A 26541-nucleotide genomic window follows, 5' to 3' on the forward strand; every position below is an offset into this window, starting at 1 on the left:
TTACCCATATTAAATACTGCTGTTAATTATTCTTCCTTGTATAAATGCTTGAGTCCACTGGACACTTTCCCCTCATCATAAACACTTGGCAAAACCACAACCCTGTTTAAATTCAATTCCTTACCAACTCCATGGCTGTATCTGTACAGCTGGAAAAAATGTATAGCCACAGTGTGTTCATTCATAACCGCAAACCACAAGTGAGTCCTTAATACCATGTTGTAATGAGACAATGCTTCCCTAATTTAATTGCTTTCACTGTTCCAAAAGTCTTGACACTCAAAACACAGGCCATAGGATCTGTAGCATCTTCATCACCTGGGAACAAAAATGCAGAATGAAATGCAGAATGAAATGCAGAATCTCATGCCAGAATTACTAAATTTGATTCTGCATCTTAACAATATCCCCAACTCATTTGTATGCACACTGAAGTTTGAGAAGTACCAATCTTCTGACCTCTCTCTTCCTCACTCTGCTCAACCCACACTTATTTCTATATATTCTTAAAACATAACCAGGCACATTTCCACTTCAGTGTATCTGAAAGGGCTATTCCTTCTGCCTAGAATGCTCTTCCCTTGGGTGTCCATGTGGCTAATTCCATCATCTCCTCCAAGTTTTGTTCAAATATAATTATCTCCTTGAGTCCTAACTTGATCACCCTATGTAAGAGTCTAATTCATTCTTCTTGTCACACATAACCACCCCTTACTGTATATTTTTTCTTTCCTTCTCGCTCATCGCTTTCTAACATCCTATGTCATGTCCTTTTTTGTTTTGTAGAGCTATCTATCATTTGTTTTCTGTCTTCCCCCTCTTGAACAGAAACACCACGAAAGCAGGTTTTGTTTTGTTTTGTTTTGTTTTTTTTCTTATTTAGTTCACCGATGTATTCCAATCACCCAGAATATTGCCTGGTTCATAGTATGCACTCAACAAATATTTGTTGAATAAGTTAAAAAAAACACAGATGATGTGGAAATGAAATACCTGAACCTATGCCCCAAGCCTTAGGCTTTCAGTTTGGTCTGCAATTGAGTTCATTTAGGTTGAAGTGTCCTCAATGGTATGAGAGACTGAGAGAGTGAAATCGCCATTCCTAGCTTTGCTATTTTTGTCTATCCATTTTAGTCCATCTTTCATCTACTTTTTGCATACAGAAAACTACACAGAAGTGTGTACTTCTTCTGTGACATAATTTTTCTTTAATTACCTGCTTCTCCTGAGCCCCTGGGACTCCAGGATTAAAACTTGTATTTTCTGAACATTTTTTCTCAGAATATTCTTCCAAATTTCTTTTCCTAACTGAAAATTGTCTATACCCTGAGAATAGCATATGCTCTGCAGAAACCTCATGTATTAGTCCATTTTCATCCTGCTGTGAAGAAATACCCAAGACTGAGTAATTTATAAAGAAAAAGAGGTTTAATTGACTCACAGTTCCACATGACTGGGGAGGCCTCACAATCATGGCAGAAGGCAAAAGAGGAGCAAAAGCACATCTTACATGGTGGCAGGCAAGGGAGTGCGTGCAGGGGAACTGCCCTTTATAAAGTCATCAGATCTCATGAGATTTATTGACTATCACGAGAACTTCACAGGAAAAACCCACGCCTGTGATTCCATTACTTCCCACCAGGTCCCTCCCATGACAAATGGAGATTTGGGAGCTACAATTCAAGATGAGATTTGGGTACAGTCAAACCATATCACCTCACTTGGAAAAGGCTAATACTTTCAAAACCCATTCACCTCACGTGGTATTGGTGTCCTCCTTGCTCCCATGAGCTGCTTCCAGACCACTGTTCATTCTCCAACTGCCCAACTCTTGGTTCCTACGCTATCTCACTTTCTTTCTCTACTTCTTTGCTTTTGTTTGTTTGTTTGTTTGAGACAGAGTCTTGCTCTGTCACCCAGGCTGGAGTGCAGTGGTATATCTCAGCTCACTGCAAACTCTGCCTCCCTGGCTCAAGCAATTCTCCTGTCCCAACCTCCCAAAATCCCGAGTATCTGGGACTACAGGTGCGTGTCACCACGTCCAGCTAATTTTTTGTATTTGTATTTTCAGTAGAGATGGGGTTTCACCATGTTAGCCAGGATAGTCTCGATCTCCTGACCTTGTGATCTGCCCGCCTCCCAAAGTACTGAGATTACAGGCATGAGCCACCATGCCTGGCCTCATTGCTATTATTAATCAACCTCCTGACCATTCCTTCTCATTCTTTAATGGCTAGAACATGGTCCACTGTGCAAGTTGAGAGACAGAGGAGCTCAGTATTCTGTCCTCCATGACTTTCAGATACTCATTCAGTGATATTTTTCACCCCTCCACAGCAGCCACTCAATTTCTATGGTCATAATCTTGATTTGTATTGCCCTGGACTGCTCCATTTGTGATGTCACTAATTCAGATATCTTACTGTCAGATGACAGCTTTCTACCTTCAAGTTATCTGTTTGTCTACTTTCACTCAAGTTTTCTGACCTCATCAGTATTTTCAGACAGCAGAGTCCATGGTCCATAATTTTAATCACCCTTTTTTCAATACTCTGAACCCCCTTGCCAATTACCTGGCCAACCTGCAAACCTGAATGAACTCAACTAAATGGCTTTCCTTTTCTGCTCTTATGAATGCTGATTGAGAAAACCATGTAGCTAGTTGTTTTCTTTTTGATCAGAATATGTGTCCATCCTGAACTGATTCGTCAGTACTCCTTAGGAACTCTATTATTTGTTTTGCAGTCAGATCATTTCTTGTTTCCTGTAACAATTATTGAAGTTCTCTGAATCTTGATATTTTGTTTTTGTACATGTGTCGTTTATGCCTACAGCCTATAGTAAGCAAGTACAAACAGCTAATCAGTAAAACTCCAGGTAACTGAAGCTGGGAGCACTATCAGATGTCACAATCAAGCAATCTGGAGTTCATGTTTTCTGAGTAGAGAGGGAGCCTTTGTGAGGTAGGACTCAGCCTGGAAGCTCCAAAAAACACAGTTCAGATGGGCTCAGAAAGAGTCAGAAGGCACAGAGCAGAGAGCATGCAGGGCAGAAAGGCCATTCCCAGGTAGTAAGTGGCTGAGCCTGGCATTTTTCAGGGTTTTTGGAAGAAGGACAAATCTTAAATTGTGCAGACAGTGGAGTGGCTATCAGTGGACACAGAAATACCACTGATAAAGCCTCCAAGGAGTCTGACTGTAAGGAAGCTTTATCCAGGGAGTTGAATAATTCTCTACTATTAAAATTAATAACCTCAGTTCTGCTCCAATGTGGGATACAAAAAGTGTGGGATGCAGAAGAGATCAGCAGATGGCAGCACTAGATGATGAGGAGGAGAATCCAAATGGATGGAAACAGAACTAGTTCCTTATTTCCTTTGGCCCCCTAGAAAAGGGTTTCCTGAAGAGTACACACACACAAGGTAATTATTTGTAGTTTTTGATATGCATTCATACACTGATAGTTTTTGAGTGCTGTATGTGACTTTTTTGTAGTTTATGTGTTCTGTTATCCTATACTAATTATTTTGCTTCTTCATATATTTACATATAGATGATACTACTTTTAAACAGCTTATTCCTTGCTGAATGAGCTACACTTTACATAAGCATGGTCCAACTGCTGAATAGTTTTACAATATTTTGGTATATTTAAACAGAAAGGGAAATGGATTCTCTTTTTATGTAATAATTGCTACAGAATTCTATAAGCTTACTGGTAGTTGTTAAAAAGTATCATTTTCCTAGAATTTTCAATTATGGAAAGCATTTTGAAGCACATTTTTAAGCATTTTAAGTGTTGATGGCTAGTCATGAGAAATTTGAGGTTTCCTATGATGATGGTGATACGTTTTGGCTCTGTGTCTCCACCGAAATCACATCTTGAATTGTAATTTCCATGTGTCGAGGGAAGGAGGTGATTGGATCAGGGGGCCAGGTTCCCCCATGCTGTTCTTGTGATAGTGAGTGAGTTCTCACGAAATAGAATGGTTTTATAAGCGTCTGGCCTTTCTCCTGCTTTGCCCTTCTCCCTGCTGCTACCATGTGAAGAAGGTCCTTGCATCCCCTTCACCTGTTGCCATGATTGTAAGTTTCCTGAGGCCTCCCCAGCCATGTGGAACTGTGAGTCCATTAAACCTCTTTCCTTTAAAAATTACCCAGTCTTGGGTATTTATTTACAAAACTGTGAAAATGGACTAATACAGATAGCATGGATTGTAATGAAAAGAAAAATCACAAGTCATTTTATCAAATTATTCAACAAATAGGGGAAGTGAACAGAATGTCAATGGGTGACAAATGTTGAGTGTTACAAACTATTATGCATCAAGTGAGGAAATATTTTACATTTAAGAGAAAAAGTAATGTATCTGGAGGCAGCAATGGTGAGCTAAGAGATTTTGTCCTTTCTGCACCCTGAGGTAACAGAATCAGGGTGTAGGAATATGAACAGTCACCACTTGACTTGTCTTCAGGGAAACCTATGTTCCAACTTGGTTTTAGTTGATGTAGGGAGTTTGAAAAAACATGAAGTAAATCATATATGGATAAATATATTTACCACAAGCTAGGATTCTAGAGAAATTAAGGTTGGATTGAAAGAAACATCAATTTGAAAAAAAAAAAAAAGGCAAATGAAGAAATCACATGGTTGTGTGTGAATACTAGGATTGAGCAAGTAGCTCACTAGAGCCATCTTACATTTGTCCAGTGACCAAGAATGAAATGGGTATGGGCCACAGTTAAACTGATATTTTTTGAGGCTACCATCTTAGAAATACAGGCGAGACTATTAGACAGCATTTAGAGAGTACATTCCTGAATTCTTCTGCTGTTTTGGTTGGTTCTTTGAGGTAATTTTTTAGTGGTGAATTCTCCCTAGGCAATAGCAGGAAAATATTTGGCTCTTGAGGTTAACCTCCAGGGTGTAATCCCAGTTGCTTAATACTCAGAACAAGCTATTGAGGGCATTTAACTTGCTGGGATAAAAATAGTCCTTAATTACAGTTCCTAATGGGTATTGGTTTGATTCTGAATTCTTACCTCATTATTTCATTTAACCTCTAAACAATCTAGCAACTTAGATAGTACAACCTGTTTTAATAATGAGGCTAAAATAACAGTCTCAGTGGGAGAGGCCTGCAAACATTCCCAGCCTCTTCACAACTGGGAAGAGCCACTGGGGAAGTAGTCACTTGCGCCTGGAGTTATACTGAGAGTCAAACTTAGGGAGAGTTTGGAGAAAAGTGAGCCTGTTTTCATGTCAGCAGTAGTACAGCATTCTCTTCAGGGAATGATCAAGACTTTGATAGTTTAGGAATACACTTTTCTCACCCTAACAGAAGTTTTTTACATGACGGAGAATATTACCTTTTTATAGTCATAGTATAACATGTAAATGTGGATAAGTATGCAGGCTAATAAGGAGGTATATGGGCATTGTGTCATTGATATTAAATGAATAATAATTTTTTAAAGTAACAGCAGTAAAAGCCAAAATAATAATACAGCAACAGTGAAAAGGGTGGTTTCCTGAAGAGTAAGAACACTACCAGTTGGCTAAATCTCTTTAACCTTTTATTTGATAGCTAAATTTTAGTTAAACCATTCAAGAAGTCATTCAATGTTACGCATTATTATATCTTTATTTAAAAAAAGCAAAAGATCTAAAATCTGACATCAGAGAAGAAAAATCCAACACTTTGTCAGATGTATCTGGCATCATCTGCAATGTAGGGTAGAGGGTTCCTTTTCATATCCATTTCTCAGCTGTAATAGGTCTTCTTCCACTGTGCTCTGGGAGCAATAGTTTGCTACATGCTCCTCCAGGGGCTGAAGACTTCTGTTTTATAAGGGCTAGGGTCTAGCTGGGGCTTCCTGGTTTTTCTGTGGAAAGGAGCTTTTCCTTCCTCCAGGCCTGCACCACTGAGAGAAGCTTTCTATAGTCTCCATGCCTGCCATCTTTATTAGTATGCATTGGAAGGAAGCCTGTAGAGAAGAAATAGTGGGTGTGGATTCCACTTACCTCTGTTGCTCTCAGGGATTATATTTTCTTACCCAAGCTTAAACTAAGCCTTTAGAAATTTGTTCACATTTCAGCTGGATTCCTCTTACTTGTTCATGTGTACCTGACATCCATCTTTTCCTTATAGGCTCTAACACAGGTGAAGCATGCTTATGTCATGTCTTGATTTGGATTTCAGGCTACTTAGATCTCTGATGGGCTCAAGAGAAGTTATGATTTTGCTGTTTTTCTGGCTTTTTCTTGTTCTCAGAGTAGGAGTAACACTCTTTACGTATTTCTGCACTCTAGGCAGAAGCACCAAAATCCATAACTTCTCTTAATATTTAATATTTACCACCTTGTCCTTTCCCTATGTTTTGAACGAGGTCCTCCATACTATATTTGTCTTTATCCAGTCTGCATTTTTTAACTTTTTAGTGATTTTTTTAGTAATTATAGCTTGCTTCCAGGATTACTTATTTTCTGTATTTTTTCTCTTCTTAATTTATATTTGGTTCTTTTTGGTTTCTCAATTTTTATTTTTTAAGTGTGCCATTTATTCCTCTATCTTTTTGACAACATTAAATATACTTAGGTTAAAGTAATTTTTAGATCCATTATTTTCAATTCACTGGGAGTGAATTTATCTCTAGGATTATATTATTTATTATTTGATTTTTCTCAATAATAGTTTATCACTTATGCTTACTTTCTAGCCTTTTCTGAATAGTTAATTTATCTCTCTCTCTCTGTACCCATGATCTCTCTGCCACACATGTGGCAACATTGCATATCTCACCTCCATGCCAGTGGGTGGCCTGACCCATTTCCAGGTTGTACAGTGGTCTCTTACCCTGCTCACAGAGCAGACCTAGGCAGAAGTCACTGTTTTCATCCGTCCTAGTCCCTGATGTCACAGTGGAGCCTGATTCTGGTCTTTGCTGTGTGTTGGATGCTTTTCATCTCTTTTATTTGCAGCAGTTGACTTCCTTGTGGCTTTTTACATTCTTTCAGACCTAGAAGCCAGCAAGGCCTGTAGCTTTAACCTTTCTTACCACTGTGTGTTTCTCTTCTATTTTGGGCCAATGAAAATGTTTGTCCTTGAACATAATGACTGTATGGCAGTTCTTCAGATAAACAGAAACAAAGCGTATTGAATAGCATTAATAAAATATTTATTGTAAGGGATTGTGTCATGCAGTTGTGGAGACTGAAAGTCCAAGATCTATAATTGGCAAGTCTACGCAAAAGAACCAATTGTAAAGTTCCAATTCAAATCTGAAGGCCTGAGAACCAGGATAACTAATGGTGTAAGCCCCACGTCCAAGTTCAAATGCAGGAGAAGACTAAAGTCCCAGCTCAAAGACAGTGGGCAGAGAAACAGAGTGCTCTCTTCTCCCACCTTTTTGTTCCATTTAGGTATTTAATGAATTGGATGAGACCTACCCACATTGAGGGGAGCAATGTTCTTTACTTACTCTACGGATTCAAATGTTGATCTCACCGAGAAACACTCTCACAGGCACACCCAGTGTGATGTTTAGCCAAATATCTGGGGCGCCCTGTGGCCCAGTCAAACTGACTTATAAAGTTCACCATCACAACTACACTGTTTCATATCATTTTTTTAAAAGTTATTGATAAAAGTTTGGTGTGAGAAGAGCACTTAATCACTGAACTTACTCTGCCATTTTCATTGGGAATCTAGAACAAATAAATGTTATTGCTTTATTTAGTAATAAACTTGGATAATTGTACATAGTGTATGGTTAACAATAATGCATAGAAATTTATTAAAAAGGTAATGAGTATATCTGTTATATATTGCTATGTACCCTAGCTCCAGAAATTACTAGCTATGTGGTAGTTCATGAATTCCCAAATAATGTCAATTTTTTTATACTCAGTGTCTGTTTCCTCAGCTGTGCAGTGGAGATAGTAAAGAGTGCCTATTTAATAGGATTATTGTGAAGATCATGTAAGGAGTTTAGACTGGTGTCTGACACATGGAAAGCTCTTGATAGCTGTTGTCTATTACTGCTACTATTATTATTACCAGTGTTTGTGTATGTATGCAAAATTAAATGGAATATATGCCTATCTTTGTATTCAGTTACTTATTCCGAGGGCAAAGCATAGGAATTAGACTTACGCAGTCATAGCCTTGTACTTTTTACCCTGTATGTTTATTTTCCTTATACCAGCTGCCTTGATGCAAAAATTGTGCACCAGGTTCTTTACCACTAGCCTTGTAAACCTAAATCCATAAAATAATGGTCAAGTACACTTACACACACACAAAGATTCTCTTTATCATATCATGTCTTTTTTTTTTTTTTTTTTTTTGTGTGTGTGTGTGTGTGTGTGAGACAAAATTTCGCTCTTGTTGCCTAGGCTGGAGTTCAGTGGCCCGATCTTGGCTCACTGCAACCTCCGCCTCCTGGGTTCAAGCAATCCTCTTGCCTCAGCCTCCCAAGTAGCTGGGATTACAGGCACCTGCCACCATGCCCAGTTAATTTTTGTATTTTTAGTAGAGGTGGGGTTTCACCATGTTGAAGTCTGGTCTCGAACTCCTGACCTCAGTTGATCCACCCATCTCGGACTCCCACAGTGTTGGGATTACAGGCGTGAGCCACCGCACCTGGCCCTATATTATGTCTTTTAAATATGACATAATATGACATTACAATTAGCTTTTAGTTTTAATAACTCTTACATATAATATATATATGCAGACACATATATAAGCATATATATACACACACACACACATATTTGCTGCTTTAAATATTGATCGTTCATTCCAAACTTTCAACGCTTCTCTACACTACACACCAACACAGATAAACACACATACTCACATACATAATTTAAAGATGACTTTGAATTTTATGCCATTGAACAAATAGATACTATCAGGTAGAAGTTCCTTCAACTTCCCTGCAAATTCTGCAAGTTTACTTGTGTCTGCATTTATTGCCATCCTCTTAACTTTAGTTTTCAGGCCCTTCTACATTCTCAAGAACCTTATCAACCTTCCCTTCTCTCTGTTATCAGTCTGACCCTCTCTACTTGGTTCTTTCGATCAACAATTCAAAGTTAATCTCTCCAATAGTAAAAACAAAAATCAAAAAGAAAAATACCTGACCCAATTTCTCTTTGCAGCTACAAATCGATCTCTATCCTTCCCTTTACAGTCAAACTTCTGGAATGAACGTTCATGATGACTGTTTTCATTTCCTCTCCTCTAACTGACTGCTAACACACTTTAGTTTGCCTTTTGCCCTGAATTTTCCACAGCAACTGTTTCACTGAGGCCACCAATGTCCCCACTGGACACTTTACAATTCTCATTCTTATCCCCTCACCAGCATTTGCTGCTTTTCATCTCCTTTTTTCTCCTTTTTAAGATTACTTTGGAACGTACACTTTAAAATGCTGTTATTCCACCCAGCTGTGTCAGAGGCCCTTTTCTCTTCCTTGTTTATACACTCTGATGAACTATCTCTCTTATCAATCGTGCACGTGCGGACAGTTCCCAAATGTCCACAATATCCACAATGTCCACAGTACTTCCCTTCACTCCAGATCTATCATCAATAGCTAGCTGCTGTTTTCCACTTGGATTTCCCACAAGTACCTAAAATTCAACATATCCCAATAAAGCAAATTATTTTTTATTCCCCAAACTGCTATTTCTTCAGAATTGGTTATTTTAGTAAATGGTACAATAAGCTATTCAATTCCTCAGGCAGTAAATCTGGAAATGATCTCCAATGTTTTGTCTCTCTCACTTTCCTCTCCATGTCCTATCAGTTCTATACCCCGAATAACTTTCATAATTTTCCATTTACATCAATTTCCACTGCTGCCATTCTATCTACACCACCACCATCCTAGTGTGAATAATGTGAGCACCATTGAAGGACTGCAATAACCTCTTTTTAAAAAAAATATATAAATTTAAGGGGTACAAGTGCAGTTTTGTTACACAGATACATTAAGTAGTGGTAAAGTCTAGGCTTTTAGTGTAACCATTACCTGAATAACGTACATTTTACCTGTTAAGTAGTTTCTTGTCTCTTACCCCCACCCATCCTCTCAACCTTCAAGTCTCCAATGTCTATCATTCCACACTCTGTATCCATGTGTACATATTATTTAGCTCCTACTAATAATTTACCTCCCATTATTTAGTTCTCGCTGAGAACACGTGATATCTGACTTTTTGTTTCTGAGTTATTTCACTTAGGGTAATGGCCTCCAGTTTTATCTATATTGCTGCAAAAGACGTGATTTTATTATTTTTATGGCTGAATAGTGTTCTACAGTGTGTGTGTATACATTCCATTTTCTGTGTATATATTATATGTATATCTGTATATATACACACACACAGACACATTCCATTATGTATATATACACACATTCCATTCTGACTGGCTTAAGATGATACATCATTGCATTTTTAATTTGCATTTCTCTGATGATTAATAATGTTTGAGCATTTTTTTTGTATGCTTTTTGACTATTTGTATGTCGGGTTTGAAAAATGCCTATTCATGTCTTTTGTCCCCCCCTTTTAATGGGGTTATTTTTCCCCTGCCTCTGGCTCCATATCTAATGGGGTTATTTTGTTATTATTGTTGTTGTTGAGTTGTTTGATTTCCTTGTAAATTGTGGATATTAGCCTCCTGTGAGATACCTAGTTTGCAAACATTTTCTCCCATTATAAAGGTCATCTGTTTACTGTGTTGATTATTTCTTTTGCTGTGCAGAAGGGTTTCAGTGTAACTGAGTCCCATTTGTCTATTTTTGTCTTTGTTGCTTGTGCTTTTGAAGTCTTACTTATTAATTTTTTGCCTAGATCAATATCCATAAGAGTTCTATAGGTTTTCTTCTAGTAGTTTTATAGTTTTGGATCTTACATTTAAGTCTTTAATCCATCTTGAGTTAACTTTCATATATGGTGAAAGGTATAGGTCCAATTTTATTCTTCTGCATATGGCAATCCCATTACCCCAGCACTATTTCTTAAAAACAGTGTCCTTCCTCAACCGTATATTTTTGGCAATTTTCTCAAAGGTCAGTTGGCTGCAGATATGTGTGCAATGACCTTTTAATAAATTTCCTTTCTTACATTTTTTTATTCATTTATTCATTGATTAAAAATATTTATGAAGTATTTACATGTGCAAGATAAACCATGTGCCAGGCACCCTAATGAATTAAAATAAACAAACAAATCTGTGAACCACTTCTCAAATAGGGCAGATGAAAATGCATAAATAAAAATTACTGGGAATCAAATGGTGATCTTGCAACAAAGGTATTACAGATGAAGTGCCAGAGAAGTTCAAAAGAAAAAGTACTACTTCCATCTTGAAGGTAAAGGAAGGACGTTTCATGGCAGAGGAGACATTTGAACTGAAATCTACATTTTTTGGCTTGAGAGTATTGGGGTTAAAAAGATAAAGGGAAAAAAGTATTTGGAAAAGGAATGCTCAAAAAGAAGAAACCAGAGTGAAAGAAAGCAAGTAGGGTTAACACGTATGCACATCACTAAATCTAGCATCCAGGCTGGGTGCTCAAAGGAGTTCATTGGAAGATGAGGCTGAGAAGTAAACACTTAACATAATTTATGGAGGTGCATTATTCCCACATTCTTCACCCCTCTGTACATTGCATTTGGTTGGTAACATATAAAAATAGAGGTCCAGGTGAGGTGGCTCATGCCTGTAATCCCAGCACTTTGGGAGGCTGAGGCAGGTGGATCACCCGAGGTCAGGAGTTCAAGATCATCCAGCCAGATCAACATGGTGAAACCCCATCTCTACTAAAATTACAAAAATTAGCCGGGCGCGGTGGTGCATGCCTGTAATCCCAGCTACTTGGGAGGCTGAGGCAGGAGAATCGCTTGAACCTGGGAGGCGGAGGTTGCAGTGAACCGAGATTGCACCATTGCACTCTAGCCTGGGCAACAAAAGTGAAACTTCAACTAAAAATAAATATAAATAAATAAATAAATAAATAAATAGAGAGGGCCATATCTGAAATTCTTAATAAATTGAAAGAGGAAGGAGATCTAGTTGAACTCTTCAGGAATGAGGTGTGACTCAGAAAAATAAAAATGGCTCTTATGTGCACATTTTCATCATGCCTACCCACTTTAGAGCCACATTTCACCTGGCTCCTCCATCCACAGGCAATCTTTACAAAAGGGAAAATTTCTATTAGGAAATCCTTCAAGGCTGCACATTACCTCTCTATATGTGTAGGGGCAAATAGGCAAATATCTATCACCTTCTAGTGATCAAAATGATTTAGTTAGCTCAAAGCAGCTATTACATAAACCAAAATTTTAGATATAATAATATGGGTTTGAGGTAAAGTCTAAAAGGCTCTTTTTCATAATAGCATCACACATATTGAGTATGTCTAATATATTTTCCATTGTGAGAGTACTAGAATAAATGTGAACCTGCTACTTCAGGCTTGCAACCTGATTTGTGAATTTAAAAATTATAATTATTATTTTAAGCATCAAATATAGTACATTTATTTCTCTGAAAGAGAGAAAATGAGAAAGAAATGTGAGAGGGCAATTATCTCCAACTTGAATCCTAAGATACTTAAATCATCTCTTGTTTCCTTTGCATTAAATATTTATATTGATTTCTTAATACTGTAAGGGACACTTAACAACTCTATTTATATATAAATGACTGGAAGAACACTTTTATACTTTGAACTGAACTAGATTATTAAGAAATCGGCACTTGATATTGTATAAAAAAGTATTTTGTTACTTTAATGTAGTCCATAAATTATAATTGAGCATATGAAAACAAAAGAAAAATTTACTCATTACAAGCAGGGAAATCTACTCTGAACCAAATTCTTGCCATTTTAAGTTTAAGCCAATCATCATTTTAAGAGGTATTTTCCTAAAACATTTTCTTGCTCTTTTAAAAAGTCATTTAAATATATGTTTTTAGAGTTAGCTTTGAACTCCATTTATTTTCTGGATCTCATTTTTCTTTCCTTTTCTGGACAGAAAACTTACGTTTATCCACTTTTTTTTCTTAATGAACTTAATACATCTTACTTCGTTAAACATGCTCAGTTCTCCTCCAAATTAAAAATAAATCTCTTTTTTTTTTTGGTAGCTGGCAAGATGGCCGAATAGGAACAACTTCAGTCTGTAGCTCCTAGTAAGATCAATGCAGAAGGTGGGTGATTTCTTCATTTTCAACTGAGGTACACAGCCCATCTCATTGGGAATGGTTAGACAGTGGATGCAGTCCATGGAGGGTGAGCCGAAGCAGGGTGGTGTGTCATCTCAACCCAGAAGTGCAAGGGGTCAGGAAACTCCCTCCCCTAGCCAAGGGAAGCCCTGAGGGACTGTGCCATGAGTAACAGCCCAGATACTACACTTTTCCCACAGTCTTCACAACCTGCAGACCAGGAGATTCCCTCGGTTGCCTATACCTCCAGGGCCCTGGGTTTCAAGCACAACACTGGGTGGCCATTTGGGCAGACACTGAGTTAGGTGGAGGAGTTTTTTTCATACCCCAGTGGTGCCTGGAATGCCAGTGAGACAGAACTATTCAATCCCCTAGAAAGGGGGCTGAAGTCAGGAAGCCAAGTGGTCTAGCTCAGTGGCTCCCACTCCCACGGAGCCCAGCAAGCTAAGATCCACTGGATTGAAATTCTTGCTGCCAGCACAGCAGTCTGAAATTGACATGGGACTCTTGAGCTTGATGCAAGGAGGTGAGTCCACCATTACTGAGGCTTGGGTAGGTGATTTTCACCTCACAGTGTAAACAAAGCCAACTGGAAGTTCAAACTGGGTGGAGCCCACCACATCTCCACAAAGCATCTGTAGCCAGACTGTCTCTCTAGATTCCTCCTCTCTGGGCAGGGCATCTCTGAAAGAAAGGCAGCAACCGCAGTCAGGGGCTTATAGATAAAACTCCCATTTCCCTGAGACAGAGTACCTGGGGGAAGGGGCAACTGTGGGCACAGCTTCAGTAGACTTAAATGTTCCTGCCTGCCGGCTCTGAAGAGAGCAGTGGATCTCCCAGCACAGCACTTGAGCGCTGCTATGGGACAGATGCCTCCTCAAGTGGGTCCTTGACCCCTGTACCTCCTGACAGGGAGACACCTCCTAGCAGGGATCAGCAGACACCTCATACAGGAGAGCTCCTGCAGGCATCAGGTGGATGCCCGTCTGGGACAAAGCTTCCAGAGGAAGGAGGAGGCAACAATCTTTGCTGTTCTGCAGCCTCCACTGGTGAAACCCAGGCAAACAGGGTCTGGATTGGATCTCCAGCAAACTCCAGCAGACCTGCAGCAGAGAGGTCTGACTATTAGAAGGAAAACTAACAATCAGAAAGGAGTAGCATCAACATCAACAAAAAGGACGTCCACACAAAAACCGCATCCGAAGATCACCAACATCAAAGACCAAAGGTAGATAAATCCAGGAAGATGAGGAAAAACCAGTGCAGGAAGGCTGAAAATACCAAACACCACAACTTCTTCTCCTCCAAAGGATAACAACTCCTCGCCAGCAAGAGAACAAAACTGGAAGGAGAATGAGTTTGATGAATTGACAGAAGTAGGCATCAGAAAGTGGGTAATAACAAACTCCTCCGAGATAAAGGAGCATATCCTAACCCAATACAAGGAAGCTAAGGACATTGAAAGAAGGTTAGACAAATTGCTAACTAGAATAACCAGTTTAGAGAAGAACATAAATGACTTGATGGAGCTGAAAAACACACCATGAGAACTTCATGAAGCATACACAAGTATCAATAGCTGAATCAATCAAGCAGAAGAAAGGATATCAGAGATTGAAGATCAGCTTAATGAAATGAAGTGTGAAGGCAAGACTAGAGAAAAAAGAATGAAGAGAAATAAATCCTCCAAGAAATATGGGGCTATGTGAAAAGACTAAACCTACATTTGATTGGTGTACCTGAAAGTGATGGGGAGAATGGAACCAAATTAGAAAACACTCTTCAGGATGTTATCCAAGAGAGCTTCCCCAACCTAACAAGGCAGGTCAACATTCAAATTTAGGAAATACAGAGAACACCATAAATATACTGCTCAAGAAGAGCAACCCCAGGACACATAATTGTCAGATTCACCAAGGTTGAAATGAAGGAAAACATGTTAAGGGCAGTCAAAGAGAAAGGTTGGGTTACCCAAAAATGGAAGCCCATCAGACTAACAGTGGATCACTCTATAAAAACACTACAAGCCAGAAGAGAGTGGGGGTCAATATTCAACATCCTTAAAGGAAAGAATTTTCAACCAAGAATTTCATATCCAGCCAAACTAAGCTTCATAAGCAAAGGAGAAATAAAATCCTTTATAGACAAACAAATGCTGAAAGATTTTGTCACCACCAGGCTTGCCTTACAAGAGCTCCTGAAGGAAGCAGTAAATATGGAAAGGAAAAACTGGTACCAGCCACTGCAAAAACATACCAAATTTTAAAGAGCGTCAACACTACGAAGAAACTGCATCAACTAACGGGCAAAATAACCAGCTAGCATCATAATGACAGGATCAAATTCACACATAACAATTTTAACCGTAAATGTAAATGGGTTAAATGCTCCAACTAAAAGACACAGACTGAAAAGTTGGATAAAGAGTCAAGACCCATCCATGTGTTATATTCAGGAGACCCATCTCACATGCAAAGACATACATAGGCTCAAAATAAAGGGATTGAAATGTACCAAGCTAATGGAAAGCAAAAAAGGAGCAGCAATTTTGATCCCAGTCTCTGATAAAACAGACTTTAAACCAACAAAGATCAAAAAAGATAAAGAAAGGCATTACATAATGGTAATGAAAGAGCTAACTATCAAAGAAGAGCTAACTATCATAAGTATATGTGCACCCAGTACAGCAGCACCCAGATTCATAAGGCAAATCCTTAGAGACCTACAAAGAGACTTAGACTCCCACAAAATAGTAGTGGGAGAAATTAACACCCGCTGTCAATATTAGACAGCTCAACAAGATGGAAAATTAACAAGGATATTCAGGACTTGAACTCAGCTCTGGACCAAGCAGACCTAATAGACATCCACAGAACTCTCCACCCCAAATCAACAGAATATACATTCTTCTCAGCACCACAATGCTCTTATTCTAAAATTGGCCAATATTGGAAGCAAAACACTCCTCAGCAAATGCAAAAGAACAGAAATCATAACAAACAGTCTCTGAGACCACAGTGTAATCAAATTAGAACTCAGGATTAAAAAACTCACTCAAAACCTCACAACTACATGGAAACTGAACAACCTGCTCCTGAATGACTACTGGGTAAATAATGAAATTAAGGCAGAAATAAATAAGCTTTTTGAAACCAACGAGAACAAAGACACAATATACCAGAATCTCTGGGACACAGCTAAAGCAGTGTTTAGAGGGAAATTTATAGCACTAAATGCCCACAGGAGAAAGCAGGAAAGATCTAAAATTGCCACAATTAAAAGAACTAGAAAAGAAAGAGCAAATTCAAAAGCTAGCAGAAGATAAGAAATAACTAAGATCAGAGCAGAACTGAAGGAGATAGAGACATGACAAACCCTTCAAAAAAAATCAATGAATCCAGGAGCTGGTTTTTTGGAAAGATTAACAAAATAGACAGACTGCTAGCCAGGTTAACAGAGAGGAAAAAAGAGAAGAATCAAATGGACACAATAAAAAATGACAAAGGGGATAACACCGCTGATCCCCCAAAAATACAAACTACCATCAGAAAATACTGTAAGTACCTCTATGCAAATAAACTAGAAAATCTAGAAGAAATGGATAAATTCCTGGACATATACACCCTCCCAGGACTAAACCAGAAAAAAATAGAGTCCCTGAATAGAAGAGTAACAAGTTCTGAAATTGGGGCAGTAAATAACAGCCTACCAACCAAAAAAAGCACAGGCCCAGACAGAATCACAGTCAGATTCTACCAGAGATGCAAAGAGGAGCTGGTACCATTCCTTCTGAAGCTATTCCAAACAACAGTAAAAGAGGGACTACTCCGTAACTCATTTTATGAAGCCAGCATTATCCTGATTCAAAAACCTAGCAGAGACACAATAACAATAACAAATCAGGCCAATATTCCTGATGAACATCAATGCAAAAATCTTCCATAAAATATTGGCAAACTGAATCCAGCAGCACATCGAAAAGCTTATCCACCACAATCAAGTCAGCTTCATCCCTGGGATGCAAGGCTGGTTCAACATATGCAAATCAATAAACGTCATCCATCACATAAACAGAACCGATGACAAAAACCACATGATTAACTCCATAGATGCAGAAAAGGCCTTTGATGAAATTCAACACCCCTTCATGCTAAAAACTCTCAATAAACTAGCTATTGATGGCATGTATCTCAAAATAATAAGAACTATTTATGACAAACCCACAGCCAGTATCATACTGAATGGGCAAAAACTGGAAGCTTTCCCTTTGAAAACTGGCACAAGACAAGGATGCCCTCTCTCACCACTCCTATGCAACATAGTATTGGAAGTTCTGGCCAGGACAATCAGGTAAGAGAAAGAAATAAAGGGTATTCTAATAGGAAGAAAGAAAGACATATTGTTTCTGTTTGCAGATGACATGATGGTACACTTAGAAAACCCCATCATCTCAGCTTAAAATCTCCTTAAGCTGATAAGCATCTTCAGCAAAGTCTCAGGATACAAAATCAGTGTGCAAAAATCACAAGCATTCCTATACACCAATAACAGACAAACAGAGAGCCAAATCATGAGTGAACTCCCATTCACAATTGCTTCAAAGAGAATAAAATACCTAGGAATCCAACTTACAAGGGATGTGAAGGACCTCTTCAAGGAGAACTACAAACCACTGCTCAACGAAATAAAAGAGGACACAAACAAATGGGAAAATATTCCATGCTCATGGGTAGGAAGAATCAATATTGTGAAAATGGCCATACTGCCCAAAGTAATTTATAGATTCAATGCTATCCCCATCCAACTACTATTGACTTTTTCACAGAATTAGAAAAAAACTACTTTAAATGTCATATGGAACCATAAAAGAGCCCATATAGCCAAGACAATCGGAAGTAAAAAGAACAAAGCTGGAGGCATCACGCTACCTGACTTCAAACTATACTACAAGATTACAGTAACAAAAACAGCATGGCACTGGTACCAAAACAGATATGCAGACCAATGGAACAGAACAGAGACCTCAGAAATAACACCACACATCTACAACCATCTGATCTTTGATAAACCTGACAAAAATAAGCAATGGGGAAAGGATTCCCTATTAATAAATGGTGTTGGGAAAACTGGCTAGCCATATGCAGAAAACTGAAACTGGATCCCTTCCTTAGCCTTATACAAAAACTAACTCAAGATGGATTAAAGACTTAAATGTAAGACCTAAAACCATAAAAACCCTAGAAGAAAACCTAGGCAATACCATTCAGGACATAGGCACGGGCAAAGACTTCATGACTAAAATACCAAAAGCAATGGCAACAAAAGCCAAAATTGACAAATGGGATTTTATTTAACTAAAGAGCTTTTGCACAGCAAAAGAAACTATCATCAGAGTGAACAGGCAACCTACAGAATGGGAGAAAAGTTTTGCAACCTATCCATCTGATAAAGGGCTAATATCCAGAATCTACAAAGAACTTATACAAATTTACAAGAGAAAAAAATCAAAAAGTGGGCAAAGGATATCAACAGACACTTCTCAAAAGAAGTCATTTATGCAGCCAACAAACATATGATAAAAAGCTAATCATCACTGGTCATTAGAGAAATGCAAATCAAAACCGCAACGAGATATCATCTCATGCCAGTTAGAATGGCAATCATTAAAAAGTCAGGAAACAACAGATGCTGAAGAGGATGTGGAGAAATAGGAACACTTTTACACTGTTGGGAGTGTAAATTAGTTCAACTATTGTGGAAGACAGTGTGGTGATTCCTCAAGGATCTAGAACCAGAAATACCATTTGACCCAGTAATCCCATTACTGGGTATATACTCAAAGGATTATAAAGCATTCTACTATAAAGACACATACAGACGTATGTTTACTGTAGCACTGTTCACAGTAGCAAAGACTTGGAACCAACTCAAATGCCCATCAATGATAGATTGGATAAAGAAAATGTGGCACATATACACAGTGGAATACTACACAGCCATAAAAAGGATGAATTCATGTCCTTTTCAGGGACATGGATGAAGCTGGAAACCATCATTCTCAGCAAAGTAACACAGGAACAGAAAACCAAACACCACATGTTCTCACTCATAAGTAGGAATTGAACAATGAGAACACATGGACACAGGGAGGGGAATGTCACACACTGGGGCCTCTCAGGGGGTGGGGGCACTAGAGGAGGAATAGCATTAGGAGAAATATCTAATGTAGATGACGGGTTGATGGATGCAGCAAACCACTTTGGCATGTGTATACCTATGTAACAAACTTGCATGTTCTGCACATGTATCCGAAAACTTAAAGTATAATAATAAAAATAAAACAAAAGCACAAAAAATCATTTTTTTCTTGATGACTTTACCTTTTATGGTGAAAAGCCTAATCTTATTATCTTTCTGGATGATTTAAATTTCTATGTTTTATCAGTTTACTCATTTACATCACTTCCTTCATTTGTCCATTTTATTCCTTCAAAACAAATATGCACTGAATTTCAGTCAGTCCTTGCTCCTTTCCTTCACTAAGTTTCCATTGCCCTCTTTAATTCACTTGTGTTGTTTGTGTCCTACTTTGGTTATTTGTATATGTGTTTTATTTAACCTTCTAATTAAAAGTTATTTGAGGATAGTATCTCTGCTTTGTGTATTTTTATGTCTTCTGAATATCTAATCAATTGCTTGGACAAGTCTCTTCAATGAAGCACAGAATATATACAAGGCATTAATTTCTAGAATTTCTATCTTAACAGGCAGGGATAGAGAAGGAATTAAAGTAACATAAACAAATTGAACAGAGATTCAGAGGTGGGAAGCCACGATTTGTAGTTTTGCAGACTCAAGAATCCACTTTTGCAAGACTGAAGGAACTGGAAAGAGGCTAAAAGGAGAAAACCTGGGAGTAGCATGTGGTGAAATATGATTATGGCTGAAGTTAAAGTTTGACCAGCAAATTGTTTCACCTTTCTTCTTTTGGTAAACACCCTAGGCTTTTCCTACATCGGCCTTTACTGTATGTGTAAATCTTGTTGGGCTCCCTTACCTCATACAAGGGTACATCATGTGTCCTGCACTTGGTCAATAAAATTAACCCCATCTTCAGTCACAGAAAGGAATGTGTGACCCAAGCAAAATCATTTTAAGTCCTCCATAGGATTTCTTTTCTGTGGTTAACAAGGTAATTTTCCCTGGGGATGCTGCCCTGAAGAGTAGGTCTGGAATTGCTGACAGTCATCCTGCCCCAAAGGTGAAGAGAGGCTTCCTGAAAATAAAAGCAAGCCAAGGAATAAAGAAAAGGAAAGGAGAAAAACTTAAGGACTTCAGTTAAGGGTCTGAATACAATCAGGGTGAGAGCTAAATGCACCCTCAACTTCTCAGTTAGGTAACTGAGTTTGGGAGTTTGCTTTTTTTTTTTTTTTTTTTTACTTAATTGGGTCTGAGTTGAGTTTCTATCACTTTCATTATAAAGAGGATGGGTGATGTTGAAAGATGTCTGTATTTTTTACAATGAAATGGAAGATCATTGAATATTTTAAGAAAAATAGTAATGTACTATTCGATTTTTTGTTGTTGTTGTTGCTACATAGTTCAGACACCCTTTCATCTCTTTTGTGTACTATTGCAATAATTTCATAACTAGCTTCCCTGCCTTTGGTTTTGCCTCTCCTTCCGTATTCCACTCCCCATGCTGCTACAGACAGACTTTTCTAGAAAGCAAATATGATCACACAATTTCCTTGCTTAAAACTCCCCCACTGACTCTGTTTGAAGGGTCAGGTCCAAACTTAATTGTCTGATACACAAGTCCCCTCATTATCTGACCCTGGTTACATACAAGCTCATTTATTTCCCCTCACCTACATACCTCTCCATGCTGTAGCTAAATTGAGCTGCTTGCCTTTAAGAACACATTTTGTTCTCTAGTGAGCTCATGTCTTTAAATATGTTAGTCTTCTGCTTGGAATATCCTTCCCTAGGAAGTCCTTTTGTATTAAGAATGAGGGTATCATAAGATCTAGGTAGGATGCTACCTCAGAGATATTGTACACTTCAAGTGGGAAGAGACCATGTCTCATAGTTCCTTTGATTCTTCAATAATGCAGTAAAAGGTACAGTTAGGCACTCAAAGGATTGATGAGTGAAAACTCATTTACTGAATTACATTTTCTCAGGAATGTACTTAACTCTGTATGTAAACACAGAAATACAAACTTCCAGGACTTAAATGTGATTGACATGAGAGAATGTAGTGTAAATAAACTTTACTAGCATACATACACACAAAACACAATCTTAACTTTCTTAAGAGCTATATACATAGTGCATTGTAAGTGTGATTTTAGGCTTAAATGCTTCTATACATTTCAAGTTCTTAAATAATTACCAAAAACGTACTTTAGAACCTAATACACACACACACACACACACACACACACACACACACACACACACCCCAGATACACAGTTGAAAGAACTAAAACTCTGGGAAATGAGCAAATGTGCAAACTGTCATATAATAAAGTACCATTGGCTCTTAAATGAGCAAAGTATCTTTGAAAATATGGCACAATTGGTTTATGAAAACATTTGAGGCTAATATACACTCTTTCTGAAAATTATCTCAAAAAAGTGGGGTCCATGTCCCATAAGTATAACTTTAATGTATTTTATGTAAGACATACATTTAAAAAAATTGTTTTCCAAGGACATCTGAGAAAATTCCTATGTCTTTATGCTCAATTTTTAGCTAAAGTTAGAGATAGTCTATAATTATGCCCTGGAAATTTATTATTGACTCAATTTGGCTTCACACATTAATTGAACTACTTTTAGAGCACCAAAATGAGTCAGGCATACTGTTAGGTATATGGCATATAGCAGTAAACAAAACAAATTAAATTAAGTCCCTGATCTCATGGTACTTATCTTCTGGTGGGTGAAAAAAGCTGGCAAGCAAACAAATAAATATAATCAGATTATAATAAGTATGTTCAAGCAAATTCAAGAATTTAAGAAGGCAGAGAGTGAATGGGGAGGAGAATGCTATTTTAGATAACAGAGTCGGGAGATTTTAAAAAATTATTTATTTAGAAATGGGGTCTTGCTATGTTCTCAAGGCTAGTCCTGAACTCATAGGCTCAAACCATCCTCCCATCTCAGTTTTCTAAGTAGCTGACTACAGGAGTATGCCACCATGCCCGGCAATATTTCTTTGAAGGTAACACTTGAGCAGAGACCTATAAGAATGAGGGATGGAGCCTATAGATATCAGGAGGAAGAGAGGTCTGGGAAGAAGGAATAGATATGTACAAGCTCCTGAGTGAGATATTTGATACCTTGTAAACAAGGGAAACAAACGATCCAGAAATAATGATGACACAAGATAGGCTGTGCTATTGCGTTATGGGAGGTGCAAATTAGTGACAGAAGAAGGGAAAATGAAAATAATTTCAGCTCAGGGGATCTTTAAGATAACATTTTTGGTAGTTTTCCAATAGGTAGAGATGGTGATTTGGATAGTCCAAAATAGAGAGATGTGGGATTGAAAGCCTGTTGAGCTTTGGTTCTTAGGATAAGAAGTTTGTATTTCACATGATAGAAAGTACAGGTTTATTAAAGGGTTTCAGAAATGGAGTTTGTCTTGTTTAGGGCTAGATAAAAACAGGATGGATTTAGCCAAGCTGTATAAACCATATGTGGTAGAGGGTTGGTGTGTGAATAGACTAGAGCTGGAGACCATGTGGATTCTGGTTAACTGGATATAATGTTAGTGACCCTAAAAGTCAGGTTCCATCTTGTTAGTATTAATAATATCTATATATTTTGTCCAGGTTATAATAAAACATTACCAGGAAGCTGTGCAGGGGGTCCACTTGGCAATGCTACAACTCAAAGACTATTTGGCTCTGTTTTTTCTTTTAGAACAGAAATATGAGCCGTCATTGCCCTATAAACTCTTTCTCAGTATATTATTTATATTTAACCAATTTTAAGTAAAATACATATAATTTATAAGGAAACTTGCAAAATAATTTCATCTAAGCATCACATTTTATTAATATTTTTTTCTTCCTAAATGCCTTGAGAAAGAAAAACAACATGCTAATCTCCTGCTGTGGGTCTTTGGGATTTTCCAAAGAATGAGTAATATTCCTGCTTTTTCTTTAAGAGAATATGCTATTTAATTTTCCTTATATAAGTAATTACTAAAGAAAAACATCTTTCCACTTGATGATCTCTGGACCGAAAGCATACTGAGTCTACACACTACTCTATTGAGGTGTCCGAGGTACAATATGCTATTTACACTCAAGCCTAGCTTTCTTTTTCAATATTTTCATTTTCATTGCTGGGAAAAACAAATTTTAACATCACAATGATTAGGTAATAGATACATGCTTATAAAGTTGATTTCTCTACTTCTCTAGTGGTTTTCCCCTATTCTCACTCAATAGATGTATTTTCATACTAAGATTCTTTTTGAGCAAACATTTTCAGAAAATGCTAACACTCTGCCTATTTGCTATATTGAAGTCTCCTTCTAAATTTACAAAGGAGCAGACATGTGTAGGCAAGCTTCATAGGGTTTTTATTTGTGTTTGACTTTCCAGGGTTCCAGTATTCATTTCAAACAATTCTTGACATGGTGAAAGGCAGTACACACAAGCACCATTAATGTCACAACCTAGAAGGCCACATGATTTTCAATGTAAGTTGGATCAAGTCTTCTATATTTTACTGATGCCTTCATCACTTATTCACATGTTTAATGTCTTCTTTTTTATGTCATCATTCACATTTAATATGTTTAGTCTAATATTAAGGTTAATTAATAGAAGACAAATATACCATAAGAAAAACAAAAGGCAAGGCTGGGCACTGTGGCTCACACCTCTAATCCCAGCACTTTGAGAGGTGGAGGCAGGAAGATCACCTGAGGTTGGGAGTTCGAGACCAGCTCGACCAACATGGAGAAACTCCGTCTCTACTAAAAATACAAAATTAGCCGGGCATGGTGGTACATGCCTGTAATCCCAGCTAATTGGGAGGCTGAGGCGGGAGAATCTCCTGAACCCGGGTGGTGGAGGTTGCGGTGAGCTGAGATTGTGCCATTGCACTCCAGCCTGGGCAACAAGAGCGAAACTCCGCCTAAAAAAAAAAAAAAAAAAAAAAAAAGAAAAAAAGAAAAGAAAAGAAAAGAAAAAAAGGCAGGAAGGACCTAGGAATCACTCTAAAATCACTAATGACTTCCTGGTTATAGATACCATATATTGCCAGCAAATGTCATTATCAGTTTTTAACACTAATCTCAAATATCCATACACATACACGCATGTGTGTTGGTGTTTGAATCAGAAGAGAAAACATACCATGAAGATACTAAAAATAGAAACATCTACGAATTACATAATTTGTGTGCCAAGTGCTTCACATGCATTATTTTGGATAATCCTTACAACAATTCTACAAGGTAGGGACCATTATTATCTCCATCTTGCAGAGGTGAAATTCGAAGTTTAGGAAGATTAAGTAACATGGACCAGGCAATTACAAATTAAGTGTCAATCCAGGATTCAAACTCAGGCAATCTGATTCCAGAGTCCCAGCCCTTAACTACATACCAACAAAAGAAAAATAAAGTAAAAAACAAAACTTCTTGCTATGTAATTGCTTTTGAGATCAAATGGTAGGGGATGGGTTTACTTCCTTAATAGGGTTTGATTGGGATAGTGGGAAAAAAAATGAGCAAGGAGGTTTGGCTCATTCGACTGTATGTACAGATTGTGATAAATGCTGTTTGTGTGACAATTCATTTTGTTAAAATGCTTAGGCTTTTTGTAAAACTAACTCATAGGAATGAGGTAATAATGGCCAGCTGATAAAGTGTAGCCATGAAAATAATGAAAAAGAACCCACAATAGAACCATTTAAAATTAATCTCCTACTAAAAATACCAAATATTGGAAGTGAAAAATGCTTAGTTACTACCTTTAGGATTCTGATATTAACCTCAGCAAATACAGTTAGGAGGTGGTGCCTACAGCCTTGGGATACAAGAGAGTATATAAAATATCATGTTATGTAAATTATAATGGAGAACTTTATAGAATCATCCTTTTTTATTCTTCACTTGTCAAAATCATATCCTATATCAAGTTAGGTTAATTATGTAATCTCATGAAAATTAACAGGACCCATTTAGCTACTTTCACAAATATTGAAATAGATACTTACTTCTCAACTTTCTTAGGAAATTCCAGACAAATTTCAAAGGGTTCAGGTTGTCAAATGAGACAAACTTGTGCAAGTTGGGCATGGTACACCTGTTACCAAGAATCAGATGCATGTTTCAGTAGAACGAAACCTCACTTTCTTGGGAGCATTACAGAAATCTGCTGGATTTGTCAACATATAGCCTAAAATTTAAACTTAAAAAAAAGAAAAAAAAATGACAAGATAGACTGGATTCTAAAACGATATCAAGACAATGTGGTACTGAATTTCCTCCAAGCCAAAGGAACATGTCTTATTTAAGACTGTTTTTTAAAAATCAGAGCGGAAATGGTAGAACCTTGGTTTCTTACTTACCGGTATTAATTAATAAATGAGTGATACTCAAGGGCCACTGCAGTCTAAATGTTAAACTTCCTTTCTTTTACTTGGATTGTACAGATTAAAGCATACGTAAGATTGAGAAATATGAAGCAAGCTCTTAAATGGTGAGAAAAAAACATATCTCTAGTTCACGTGTCACTTATAGCGATTTTCTACTGCTAGGTTTTCCTTTTGGGTTATGATTATTACAGGTGGCAATCAGTTAACTTAGTGGTTCTGTAGGCACCGGCCTATCTTCAACTCACTTGCATTTAAAAATTCACACAGAGAGGCTAGTGGGAGGTGGGTAGGTGTAAACAATGTGCTACAGTGAGTCACACCCGTCACAAAAACCAACAATGATTAGCTGTGATTTTTTAAAAATCACCTATCCAGCGGCAGAAGCTGTGGGCACAGCCAGGAGGGAGAGGCCAAAGGCAGTGGCGTTGCGTTTACACTACTCGCACGGAACAGGCTACAGCCAACGAACGCTTCAATTCAGAGATTACTCTGCCTCTAGCTGGAGGAAGCAGAGGAAACAGAGGGGAGTTTGGTGGCAAGAGATTTACCAAAAAGCTGGGGGGTGAGGGGGTGGGGGGGTGAGGGGGTGAGGGGGTGAGGGGGTGAGGGGGTGGGGGGGTGGGCGGGGTGAAGAAGAGGCACAGTGGAAGGCTGTTGCCTC

General features: G+C 38.0%; 1 long non-coding RNA gene across 1 annotated transcript; it reads right to left on the minus strand.

Annotated features, from left to right (window-relative positions):
- Positions 1-218: 218 nt before the first annotated feature.
- On the minus strand, positions 219-25581 carry LOC126948372 (uncharacterized). Its single transcript, XR_007723420.1, has 3 exons — positions 25500-25581; positions 20308-20526; positions 219-318 (listed from the first exon to the last, which is right to left on the minus strand). It is a non-coding gene; the product is annotated as an uncharacterized LOC126948372 (long non-coding RNA).
- Positions 25582-26541: the final 960 nt, after the last annotated feature.

The sequence above is a fragment of the Macaca thibetana genome, chromosome 2 (genome assembly GCF_024542745.1).
Source record: "Macaca thibetana thibetana isolate TM-01 chromosome 2, ASM2454274v1, whole genome shotgun sequence".
Classification (NCBI taxonomy): domain Eukaryota; kingdom Metazoa; phylum Chordata; class Mammalia; order Primates; family Cercopithecidae; genus Macaca; species Macaca thibetana.